Raw genomic sequence first — 13600 nt, 5'->3', positions numbered from 1 at the left:
TCTCTGTGGACAGGGAACAGTCTCTATTCTGCTCTGTGTCAGTGTGTATCAGGGGTTTTGAGGACAGGTGTCAATCCATATCTGCCAAGTGACCCTATGTAGGGGGAACAGTCTCTATTCTGCTCTGTGTCAGTGTGTATCAGGGATCATTAGGATAGGTGTCAATCCATATCTGCCAAGTGACCCTATGTAGGAGGAACAGTCCCTATTCTGCTCTGTGTCACTGTGTATCAGGGATCATTAGGATAGGTGTCAATCCATATCTGCCAAGTGACCCTATGTAGGGGGAACAGTCCCTATTCTGCTCTGTGTCAGTGTGTATCAGGGGTTTTGAGGACAGGTGTCAATCCATATCTGCCAAGTGACCCTATGTAGGGGGAACAGTCTCTATTCTGCTCTGTGTCAGTGTGTATCAGGGGTTTTGAGGACAGGTGTCAATCCATATCTGCCAAGTGACCCTATGTAGGGGGAACAGTCTCTATTCTGCTCTGTGTCAGTGTGTATCAGGGATCATTAGGATAGGTGTCAATCCATATCTGCCAAGTGACCCTATGTAGGGGGAACAGTCTCTATTCTGCTCTGTGTCAGTGTGTATCAGGGATCATTAGGATAGGTGTCAATCCATATCTGCCAAGTGACCCTATGTATTAGGAACAGTCCCTATTCTGCTCTGTGTCACTGTGTATCAGGGATCATTAGGATAGGTGTCAATCCATATCTGCCAAGTGACCCTATGTAGGGGGAACAGTCCCTATTCTGCTCTGTGTCAGTGTGTATCAGGGGTTTTGAGGACAGGTGTCAATCCATATCTGCCAAGTGACCCTATGTAGGGGGAACAGTCCCTATTCTGCTCTGTGTCAGTGTGTATCAGGGGTTTTGAGGACAGGTGTCAATCCATATCTGCCAAGTGACCCTATGTAGGGGGAACAGTCTCTATTCTGCTCTGTGTCAGTGTGTATCATGGTCTCTGTGGACGGTGAACAGTCTCTATTCTGCTCTGTGTCAGTGTGTATCATGGTCTCTGTGGACAGGGAACAGTCTCTATTCTGCTCTGTGTCAGTGTGTATCAGGGGTTTTGAGGACAGGTGTCAATCCATATCTGCCAAGTGACCCTATGTAGGGGGATTAGTCTCTATTCTGCTCTGTGTCAGTGTTTATCAGGGATCATTAGGATAGGTGTCAATCCATATCTGCCAAGTGACCCTATGTAGGGGGAACAGTCTCTATTCTGCTCTGTGTCAGTGTGTATCAGGGCTGGGCTTTGAGGACAGGTGTCAATGTTAGGTGATTTCTGCCCTTTATGGATTAAAAGCAGACTCTGCATCAACTGTACAATTTTCCATGGGAGTTTTGCCATGGATCCCCCTCTGGCATGCCACAGTCCAGGTGTTAGTCCCCTTGAAACAACTTTTCCATCACTATTGTGGCCAGAAAGAGTCCCTGTTGTTTTTAAAATTCGCCTGCCCATTGAAGTCAATGGCGGATCGCGCGGTTCGCCGGTTCGCGAACATTTGCGGAAGTTCGCGTTCGCCGTTCGCGAACCGAAAATTCCGGGTTCGCGACAACACTAATCATATTATTTGTCTTCTTTTTTTCCCTGAAGGTTTATGTATGTATGAATTTTAAGGCGCAGGATATGCCACACTTTATTACTGAGATATATATTGTGTGAGGCTATGATCCAGGGAAAGGGGGTACTGGTGGACATTTTGTGTGCTGTGCCTTTAGGACTGTGAGGGCACTGCAGGGAGCTGATTGTCTTAGCTGGGGATAATGTAGTTAAGTCCCCAAACATAGTTGTGTCATTGAGGGTCAATTGTACTGTACATTGCATTGTATGGAGGACCTCTGCATGGAGAGTCTACAATACTGTGTATAAATAGCTGTGTGCTGGGCAAAAAAGATAATTCTACATCCTACATTCAGACATGTCTAATGTGGGTGGAAAATTATAGTCTTTCCTTTACAGGAGAGAATGTTTTCTTAGCTATAGTCACTGCAGCCTAGTCCGGTGGAAGAGGTCCTCAATCAAGCTTGTTCAACGGGGTCTGGTAGTAGCGAGGAAGCTGACCTGGTGAAGGTAATTAGTCAGTCATGTACAGGAACTCCGTCACACATTTACATCACTGAGTTTTGATGGAAGTAATTTTCTATGATATATTTGAACACCTACCATAGTGCAATGTTTGGGAATACAGAAACTATGGAACAACGAACTGATTATTACCATTATTGGGTGTTTTGTATAATTTTCAATTTTTTTTCCCCCAAATTACCAATTCTTTGGCTTTATTTTGCAATTCTTGTTCAACTGGCTGAATTTGCCACTGTGACAGAATCCCCTGTCCTTGGATTATTGAACAGCTATTTTCTGCATTGAATGGTACGGTATTCGAATGACACCGAACAGATCGCCCAATTTGATTCATATACCGAACAGAGTACCGAACAGATAGACCACCAAGAACAGTCATGTGCCACTCATTGACCTTTTTTTTTTTTTTTTTTTTTTAAATTCTTTATTTTCTTAGTGCACGAAATAACATACATGCTTGTGATGCCACAACGGCATTGACAAGCATATTGCAAGATCACAGGTTGATACAGTGTCATGGCAAGTTAAGAACTGCACATTTTTTATGTTTTCAATAAACAGGCTGAATCATAGGTCTGCGCTTAAGACCAGAGAATACAGGAGAAATGATAGAAGTACTAGTAGATATTAAACAAGCTTGATCAATTTTTTAAGGCACCGACATAGTGTCTAGCTCCAACTTATCCATGTCTAGTGTAGCTTGGGAAGTGTCTTAATCAAACAGGATTTAGTCATGGAGTATGGTCCTATATTAGATAGGTGTTCAGGCTCTATATGCTGTAACCTGCACACATTCCAAATGTACAGGCTATGTCAGTGTGCCTGAGATTGATGCTACTGGGTCACGAGTAATGTGAAGGCAGCCAAAAATAAGAAAAAAAAAAAAAAAAAAAAAAACATGTGTGACTAAAAAGAGCAAAAAACATGAGGACCTTTTTACATTTAGTAAGCTAAGTAGCTGAGTTACAGGCTATCCAACTTGTCTGAGTCACTTGTAGCGAGTTGTCTTAATGGGTTATCCAGACAAGTGGATGATCGTGATTAAGTGAGTTGCATCCTAGGCTTTTAAGATTAAACATATACAGTGCTCATCAAGTTAGACTGCAGGTCCTACGTTATGCTGTCCAAGTGCACTGTGGTTGAGTGTGTAAGTGTTACGCAAGCTTAAACCAAACTGACAAATAAAAGTGGTACAACATCCTAAGTAGAGATGTTTAAATCTGGAATGTTAACTAAATTAACAGAAAACAAAACTAATGATAACATGCTCCACCAGGTTGGTATTTTATGAGTAAAGGGAGGCACCTTGGTCATTCTTAGGCAGAAAGAGATGCGTGGAACAGCACCGCTCTCGGTAGCTTCTGCCGCCACCCACCCCTTTCTCCCCACTGACTAGTACTGGTCACCCAACACCTGTGCTAGTCTTTGGCAACAAATAGGTACATAGAGTCTCATGATCCCGAGGCTGCTCGTCTCGCTGGCCCCAGGCCCTGTCAGGAGCCCATGTGCGAGTCCCTCTGCTCTGGTCCGTCTTGCAGCTGGGAGCAGGAACTTGAGGTTTAGTGTGCTCCGCTCGTGATGAAGGCTTGGTCCGCACTAGGATCTTTCCCTTGCAGGCCTTCTGTCCTGGTAGGAGGTAGCGGGCACCGGATCTCTTAAGGCATAAGCGGGTCGTCTGTTTCTCCTGCCGCGCTGAGCTGGGAGCCGCGTGCACCGTCCAACGCTTGTCTGTCGGGAGGCAAGGAGGGTCCTGAGGCTTGTTAAGGTGCTTGCTCTCTCTCTTCTGCTCCTCTCTGTCTCTCAGCTTCTGCCAGAATTTGTTAAATAACTCATCTAGCCGCTCTTCAAGTGTCGCTTGTGGGCTTCGTGCTGCATTTTCAGGGTCCTCCGCCGCCATCTTGGTGTCAGCGGTAAGCTGAACACAGGCCCCAGAATGGATGGGTTACCGTGTACCTCAGTTGGCTTGAAGGGAAAGCCTTTGTGCTTATGCCGGGATGACCCTCACCGGCTGGGGGGGGAACGAGGGTCCCAGGTGTGTCAATGCTGTCCTGCAGTGCTGCTCCCAGGGAGATCTGCCACCTCTCCCCCGTTTGCAGCTGCTGGTAGGCCGCAATTCGTGAACGGTTTTTATAATGTTTTTCCGAGCATGGAACTTCACCCTAATGAGTCTCGGGGTATCACCGTAGCTCTATTGTTCCCAGATGTTGGTTCTGGTGTATTTTGTCTGCAATATGTCGCTTTTTAGTGGGTTTCTGCTCAGAGTTCTCTCCATGTGCGACCAGCCTGATCGACGGTTAGGCCCCGCCCCCCGACCTTTTTTTTTTTTAATTCTTTATTTTCATTGTGCATGAAATAACAACAGGCGTGCAGGGCCACGACAGCAGCTGCAGGCTTTTCATAACATTTTGACAAATTATGTTGTGGCAGATTAGACAGCACTTTTTTTTTTGTAAAACACACATGTGAACTTCTAGCTTTATAATAGTAGTAGATATACTAAGCTATACGATTCTATGAGTTGTCTAGTTTAACGACGTTTAAGATTATATTAAAACGTTATGTCACATAGGTGCAATATCTGAGTTATGCTATGCATTTTAAGGTAGCAAGTTATGCAGACGCTAGTATGCTCATTCATATTCTGCGCTTGTAGTGGTAGGTATACATTAAGCAATCTCGCTTTTAAGGATGTAGGGACATAAAACATGGAATGAAGCGTAACTCAAAAATGGTAGTTACAAACATCGATAGAAAATCTAGGCATTGTGGCTTCAATCTGTATTACAAGCTATATACGAGTCTGTGAGTTGTCTAGTTTAACGATGTTTAAGATCATATGAAACGTTTTGTCACATAGGTGCAATACCTGAGTTACGCTATGCTGTTTAAAGTAGCATGGTATGCAGACGCTGGTATGCTCACTCATATTCTGCGCTTTTAGTGGTAGTTATACATTAAACAATCTCGCTTTTAAGAATGCAGGGACATAAAACATGGGATGAAGCGTAACTCAAAAACGGTAATTACAATCATCGAGAGTAGATCTAGGCATTGTGGCTTCAATCTGTATTACAAGCTATATATGATTCTATGAATTGTCTAGTTAACAACGTTGGAGATTATATTAAACGTTTTGTCACTTAGGTGCAATATCCGAGTTATGCTATGCATTTTAAAGTAGCAAGGTATGCAGACGCTAGTATGCTCACTCATATTCTGCGCTTGTAGTGGTAGTTATACATTTAACAATCTCGCTTTTAAGAATGTAGGGACATAAAACATAAAATGAAGCGTAACTCAAAAATGGCAATTACAAACATCGAGGGTAAATCTAGGCATTGTGGCTTCGATCTGTATTACAAGCTATATATGTACCACTGTTGTCTGGTCCTAGCATTAGAAATTGCAGAACTTGTTCATTCACATTGCTCATACAGTCAAGGATGTTGGTGTAGCTTTATAAGTAGGCTGGGGGATATACAGCAACAAGAGAATATTATATATATTTCTATGTTGAGTCTCATAACGGGTAAGTCCAGTTACTCGGCTTCCCCTTTAAGTGACTGGGCATCACGGTTGCAGGTTGGAATACCTGCTCAGCCTTTTCCCATCAGCGGCAGAAATAGTGCAGGCGTGTGGGCGATATTGCTCAGAACGTCCAGGCGGTGATGATGGGAGTAGCAGTCCCGGGTATCTGTGGGTCCAACCAAGTGCCTTCTTTCTGCCCCTGTCTGCCGTGATGAGCGGGTCTGCAGGTACCGACCCCTCCGTTTCTCGCCATTCAGTTTGCGCCAGGCTGGGTTGAGGGCTGAGGTCTCGTTTTCCCGGCGGTTGGCGTGGGTGCGAGCAGTAGACTTCGCTGTGCATGCTGTGGCTTACAAACTGCTGTGTTCGGAGGCTGCTGGTGCCGTTGAGTGGTAAGTGGGTCGAGTGTGCTTGGCGGTTTCGCTTGGTTGTGTGCGAGGGTGAGGGATGATGTTTGGGGAGTCTGCTTGCATTTCCCGCCAACCGGCTCTCTGGTCCAAACTCAGTCCGGAGGCAGCTCTAGGAGCGCGGTGTGAGTGTCTCCCCAGGCGGCGTCTGGTGGCAGGACGGATCCATGCCGCCATCTCCTTCACCACTAGATGGAATGCCCGACCTCTGATGCGAGATTGCGTCCATAGGTTGGTACAAAGCCGATGGAAAAATTCCTGGACATTCTCAGGCGGCTTTGTGAGGGTGCTTCTTGTCGCGGGTCTCTGTCGGGCCGCCATCTTGCGTGGGCCCTGGCAGGCTTGGTAGGCCGCTGGTTTCGTCGCTTGATTAAGCCGATTGGCAGGGGCAAACGTCCCCAGCGCGGACCGGGATAACCCCCGCCGGTCCAAAGGGGTGGGTAGCTGGGCCATGTTGGATGCTCGCTTGTGAGCGGGAACCGTGCCGGGAGATCGGCCGCCTCCCTCAGGCTTCAGGCTCCGTTCTGAATTAGGCCGCATGGCTGGTTCAGGTGATTTCCCAGAGTTTCGGTGCGGGACAGTTGTCATTCCGTTCCCTGTGCAATCCTGTGTCGTTTTCCAGGCACCTCGTGCTGCAGGCATTAATATTTCGTTTAGGATTAGCAGTTTTGTGCCCGCTGGTGCAGGAGCTCTCAATGAGCACGACCGGCCATCTTGGCTGCCAGGCCCCGCCCCCCCTCATTGACCTTTTTGACCTCATTATCACCTTCGTAAACCGCAATTACCACAACATTCTAAGCGCCGTTCATATGGCTGAACACGTAGCGGCAGCATGAACGCGTACAGCGGTGATAGGTCGTCGAGTGTATGGAACTAAAATCGGGCACTCGCCGGCGTGAACACCACTGAGACTTCCATCTCCATGCAGGTATGGTTATATTCATCTGGGAAGAGCTGCGTTTGGTGGGAACACACTCCCAAACAAGGGACACAGTACGCACGAACTGTTATATTCGTGGTTTTGTTGTTTTTTGTCCTCCCGAAAGAGACTGACCACTCAACCTTTATCCATGGAACCTTTTTGGGCAGGTGCCTCATGTGCGGTTGTTCAAAACTATACCCCGGTGGCGTTTTGACTGCGTTCGTTGGATCTGAGTCCTGTTGGAATATGTTGGGCGCTCAGATCCAGGCTATCCGGGGCTATAGGACTTGAGGGGCTACCTTATTGGTAAAGGTGTTTTTTGGGGTGTTATTAATGTACATGTCCTGGACCTGAGAGGTAATGTAATTAAGTTGTGTACTTTTTAGCAGTCCCCTATCAGGTTCAGTGGGGAATGTCCCTTGAATGCGTTGCGGTAAGCCCCTTGCATGGGGATTCACATAAAAGACAGTGTGTGGCCCCATTAAAATCAGTTCTACTTCACCTACAACATAGAGGCTTGTCTCATGCTTGTAGGGAACAGCTATACTCGCTTTATTACTGCTTGGATTACTACTTGGGAATATTACAGCATTATTCGTACTAGGGGGAAAGGACATTTCTGGTGGCAGAAACCCCTCTCCTCTCAGTGTGGCCACCACAGCTACCTAGTGAATACATCCATTAAAATTATAGGAAATAAAAATATGTATTGTACTTTAATACATCTATGTATATATATATATTTTGAAGCATAGAGAAAATGTTGCTTTAACGTCCATCTAGGGAGCTTTTAATGAATTTAGGCCTCAATTTAGTATTTACTATATATGCTTTTCAAACAATTTACTACTTTTTGCTAAACATTTTTAGATAATAAGAAAAATTATCCAATACAACTATGCTTTCAGTTCAGCTACTACGGCCTTACATTTTAAATTCACTTTGAATTCCTGACAATGCTCACTTTAGTAAATAAACTGAAAAAAGAGAAAAAATCTCCCATAAAGGAGATCTAAAACTGGCATAGGAAAAGGTTAGACAACTATAATAAATTGATACCTACAAATCCTAGTGAGCATGGGTGTATAATAGAGGGAGAAGGGGAAAGCAAAGTAATGCTTCCTAATACCGTGGTTAGTACCCTTTGTTAAAGTAAATTAAGTAATGGACATATGTCTTCATTGAATCATTTTTAAATAACAGAGGGATACTAAACTCATTCCCCTATAGTGGCTAATTGTGTAATAATGGTAATACTGTTACCCATTATATAATATTGCCATGGGCAGAGAAATTCCCTCTAAATAAATGGGTATAGGCAGAGAGTATGGAGACCGGAGTGATGCTGTCATAAAAAGTGTCAATAAGGTGAAATAAAGTTAAATGTATCACAGACACACAGCCACCCTTTCTCTTGTTTCCAGAAATGCTGGATAGGTAGAAGGGTATAAAGGCTCAGAGAGGTCTAAGAAGAATCCTCTAAACTAGCCCTAATCTCCTTAAACACCTTCAAGAGTGTTCTAAGCTAAAGCTCAATCTAAACTTTTAGATGACTGCCTGATTTCCGATCACGGATGCTGGCTAGGAATAACACTGTGCAAGACGGAGAGGGAGTCTAAGTGCCCATAGTGCAGTAAAGTGTCCCTAGTGAGGTGAAAAGGAGAGTAACAAGCTGGCGCCCGACGCGCGTTTCGGTGTATGAGAACACCTTCGTCAGGGGTTAAAATCGCCATTTGAAAAAGCTGGGACTTTTAAAGGTCTGTTAACCAATCGGGTGCGGGATCCCCCTATCGTCATCAGTGACATATCGGGATGGACCCGCGTCACTTGTGACGTGCGGTCCCACGTGATAGTGGGTGGAGGGAGGGGAGGGATTAGTAGAAGGACGTCATCTGATTGACAGGACTACTGTCTGTATTTGCCATTTATTGGCTAGTTGGTGTATGACGAGCCATTTTATACATCCTAAAATAAAGTCATAAGTAAATTGTATAAAGAGGAACATAATGAGCAGTATTATTATAGTTGTCTAACCTTTTCCTATGCCAGTTTTAGATCTCCTTTATGGGAGATTTTTTCTCTTTTTTCAGTTTATTAGCATACCTGGGTACAAGCCCTTCAGTGGGGCTGGCACCAACACCTGACCACATTTCCTTGTTTCTTCCACTCATACCGCTTTTTCCATCTTTGAAGGGGTTTGGTGAAACAAGGAAATTGTCCTCTACTCTGTGTCTCTTAGGTAATATCAGATATATTTGTGAATTCTACTTTCTACTGTACAGGCATACTGATAGAGGTTGTTTGGATACAGTATATACAGTGACACAACTTGTGACTCCTGGTGCCTCCATTTCTCACATTATTAATGATCCATGTGAGTAGGACTATTTACTCTAATATCTGGCCATTCCTCTCCGGGCACCTGCAATGCAAAATCTGGGAAACTCAGGGAAGTGTTTTTATGTATTACTAGAAATTATGTTGTGATTATATAGCTTATTAGAGTTTGTTATATTTGTTATTTGTATTATATATGCGGGTAATTATTCAGTTTATTAGCATACCTGGGTACATGCCCTTCGGTGGGACTGGCACCACCACCTGACCACATTTCCTTGTTTCTTCCACTCATACCGCTTTTTCCATCTTTGAAGGGGTTTGGCGAAACAAGGAAATAGTCCTCTACTCTTAATCAATCTCCAGGGTTTAAGACCCATCTCTTTATTGGTCAGAAACTAGAGATCCAATATTCAAGGATTTAATGGCAGGGTTTCTTTCCAATTTACCAAATGCTTCCAAGTGGTGTCAAGATGCAGACATAATCTTCTCAGAAGCTAACTTACGACCTGATGAGTCCAATTATTCCTTAACGGCAGGCTTTAATACTCTAACTCAGTTGTATAAACAACAAATTAGAACAAGCTGGGAGATAGCATCCGTAGAAAATTATCTCAAAAAGGGGTTAATACCTAGGGGGCTAAGAGTCCCGACCGCACCGACTACACACATGAAGGAGGAAGATTTTATCAAATAATGGGAGGAGGCTGCAGGACAATGTTCGGCAAGATTTATGGAAATAATTAGCAAATATGAAAATAAAAAATTAAAGGACATAGAGAAAAAGGTGGAAAAAGAAGTGGATAGGGTCCAATAATTTAAGTTGGACCCGATTTTCAATCTAAATGAAAACAAGTTACAAAATAATTTGGAAAAAATTTCAATCCATTATTAAACAACGCAAACACCATAAATTCCTGAGGGACACTAAAGACTTTAAAACAGGTAACGTTTATAGGAGATATCAGCGGAGAAGAAGAGTTGATAAAGACCAAATTTTAACTTCGGAATATGAATCCAGTGAGTCCGAAGTAGATTCCCAACCCTCTACCTCTACTTCAGATGAACAGAGCAGAGGAATCCTTAAAAAGGGGGTCACTTTTTTTAGAAAAACAGGGGGAAAGTCGCCCCCAACCAAGATTAAGACCCAAAAGGCAATACAATCGGAGGAATCAATTCTAAATAAAAACCAAGTGGTTAACTTATCCAAGTATAAGCTAACACAGCCAGAACTGGATCTTTTAGGTAAAGGTTCATCATTTATACCTACGTTTTGATGAATTCACCTGGGTCAAAGATATTCATCTGTTTGCCCGTAAACTCCTACTACATAAAACTTATCTCCTTATGGAGGAGAAAAAAGCAAAAATGCTAGGCCTAGACCCCAGATATTACAAAATGACCATGTTGTTAGTAGAACTCCTAGAGAAAAATGATAGTGGAGAACAAGCATCATATCCTCTTACCAATTTAAAGAAAAAAAGCCAATATTGTCCCAAACTTGGAGACTCTAAATATATTGAGACATTTGTAGAACTAGTAATAAATGAGAGACAAAATCACTACATCCGACTTAAATTTGAAACCAAACTCCAACCTCACCATAGCAGAGGTAAGGGCTTTGAATTCCCTAAGGGACAACAAGGAAATTACGATCAAACCATCTGATAAGGGGGGCAATGTCGTAATCATGGACACTGCTAACTATGTAGAGATGACAAAGAAAATAGTAACTGATGCAAGTACCTACAAGATAATCCAACATGACCTGACTAAAAAGTTCCTACATGAACTAAGAACGATACTGCAAGATGGACTGAATGACAAACTTATTTCCAAAAACGAATATGATTACATTCTAGGTGATAGTCCACGTATTTCAACTTTTTACAGTCTGCCTAAGATACACAAACAGTCCAACACTTTAACCGGGAGACCAATAGTCTCTGGCAATTATAACTTGACACTGAATGCAAGCATTTACCTAGACCAAATCTTAAAACCTCTAGTTACCAGACTCCCTTCGTATCTGAGAGATACAAAGCAAATTTTGGCAGAATTGACTAAAATTCAGATGCCCCCACACTCCATACTCTGTAGTCTGGATGTGGAGTCTCTTTATAGCTCTATTCCCCATTCTCTAGGCCTAAAACACATCAGTTATTTCCTACGGAAAAGAGGCACACACCAAGATCAACATAGTGATTTTACGGTACAATTACTCAAGTTCATCTTGACACATACTTTCTTTCTATTTGATGGAGTGTATTACCACCAGGTGCAGGGAACGGCGATGGGGACGTCTTGTGCGCCCTCTTATGCCAACCTGCACCCGGGATGGTGGGAAGAAAAAATAGTCTTCTCAGATCCTAACAATGACCTGACCCAATGCATCTATTACTGGAGAAGGTATATAGATGACATTGTAATCATATGGACAGGTACGCGTGAACAATTCTCACTTTTTGTACAGATACTTAATACCAATGAATTGAACCTTAGATTCACTACATAAGTGGGAACCCCTACTCTGACCTTTCTAGACCTTACCCTAACTCTGAATCCTAATGGGACTATAAAAACTAACCTAGTTAGGAAAAGTACGGCTACAAATAGCCTACTTAATTGGAGGAGTCATCATCCAGCTCCCCAGAAAAAGGGGATTCCCATTGATCAATATTTGCACCTTCGACGCAACTGTACAGACATTGATGATTTTAAAATAAAGGCCAGAGACCTACGTACCATGTTTAGATCAAAGGGATACCCCAACAAATGCCTCAAGAGGGCCTATCACAGAGCTCTTCTTGTAGAGAGGGAGAGCCTAATAAGAGAAGAACCCCCCTCCTGTAAGAAAATGGAGGAGCTAGATAATAAACAACTTAGGTGTGTAGCCACCTATGACGCAGGTTGGGACTGTGTAAGATCTATCATGCACAGATTTTGGCCCCTACTAAAACAGGATGAACAAATGAGGGATATTGTTCCATCACAAGTATCCCTAGTAGCAAGGAGAGGAAAGAATATTAATGACTCCCTTGTACATAGCCATTTTCAAAGAACCACAGAACCCACGCATTGGCTATCCAATAGCCTTAAAGGCACTTACAAATGTGGTAGATGCAAAGCCTGTAACTTTATCAGAAAAGACTCCAAAACTTTTACTAATAGCTCAAAAAGTCTGCACTTTGACACCCCTGGCACTTCAACTGTAGCTCAAAGGGCTTGGTCTACCTAATTACCTGTCAGTGTCCAATGTCCTATGTGGGAAAAACTTTCCGTCCTTTTAGAAGAAGAATATTGGAACACGTCAATTCGGTAAAAACAACAAGACATATAGAAACTTCGGTCTCTAGACATGTAAAAAACGTACACAGAGGAGATCCCACAGTCTTAAAGTTCCAAGGTATAGAACTCATAAGACAGGACCAAAGGAAGGGTAACTGGGACCAAAATATTAGCAAGAGGGAGTGTTATTGGATCTACAGTCTGCAAACCCTGTCCCCAAATGGACTGAATGAAGGTTTCCCCTACTCTCCATTTATCACATGATCTCTAAATGTAAATATGACAACTTGTAAATAGTAGTAATCACTGTAAATAATCACCTTACACTTAACACTTGTTCGATATAAAGAGCATTAGCAAATATCTATTTTTCTATAACCATTCGCTTTTTCACCGTAACATCAAATATAATAGGATGACGGAGGACATAGTAGAAGGAGCTCCTAAATTTAGGAGTTTGCCTTTATTTATTCATAATGGCATTTAGTCCAATAGGTCCATATTTTCAGAATAAGCCTTAAGTTAAACTTCAGGGATATACACTTGATGCATAATATGGACTATCTTAAAGAAATCAACTGCCTCAATACAATAGTTATTGTTTCAACAAACTGTACACATCTATACCTAATATACAGGGAATTTTAATTCAAGTGACTATACTGCCACTTTAATGATCCATAAGCTTATTTACCCACTGACTGTCCAATAGACAGAGTAAAAAGAAAGCCAGTATAGGCATTATATACACACAGTCTGTCCTTTGTACGTGCAGTCACTAATTTGGATCATTTAATATACAGGGCTGCAAAATTCCGCTCTTCCCCTGATGCCCCCAATAACCATTATGCATACCTGGGTACAAGCCCTTCGGTGGGGCTGGCACCACCACCTGACCACATTTCCTTGTTTCTTCCACTCATACCGCTTTTTCCATCTTTGAAGGGGTTTGGCGAAACAAGGAAATAGTCCTCCACTCTTAATCACTTTAGTAAATTACTGTGTGTGTCTCTTAGGTAATATCAG

This window comes from Pelobates fuscus, chromosome 10 (assembly GCF_036172605.1).
Source record: "Pelobates fuscus isolate aPelFus1 chromosome 10, aPelFus1.pri, whole genome shotgun sequence".
NCBI lineage: Eukaryota > Metazoa > Chordata > Amphibia > Anura > Pelobatidae > Pelobates > Pelobates fuscus.
The sequence above is the reverse complement of the archived record's forward strand: the minus strand, read 5'-3'. Positions refer to the sequence as shown.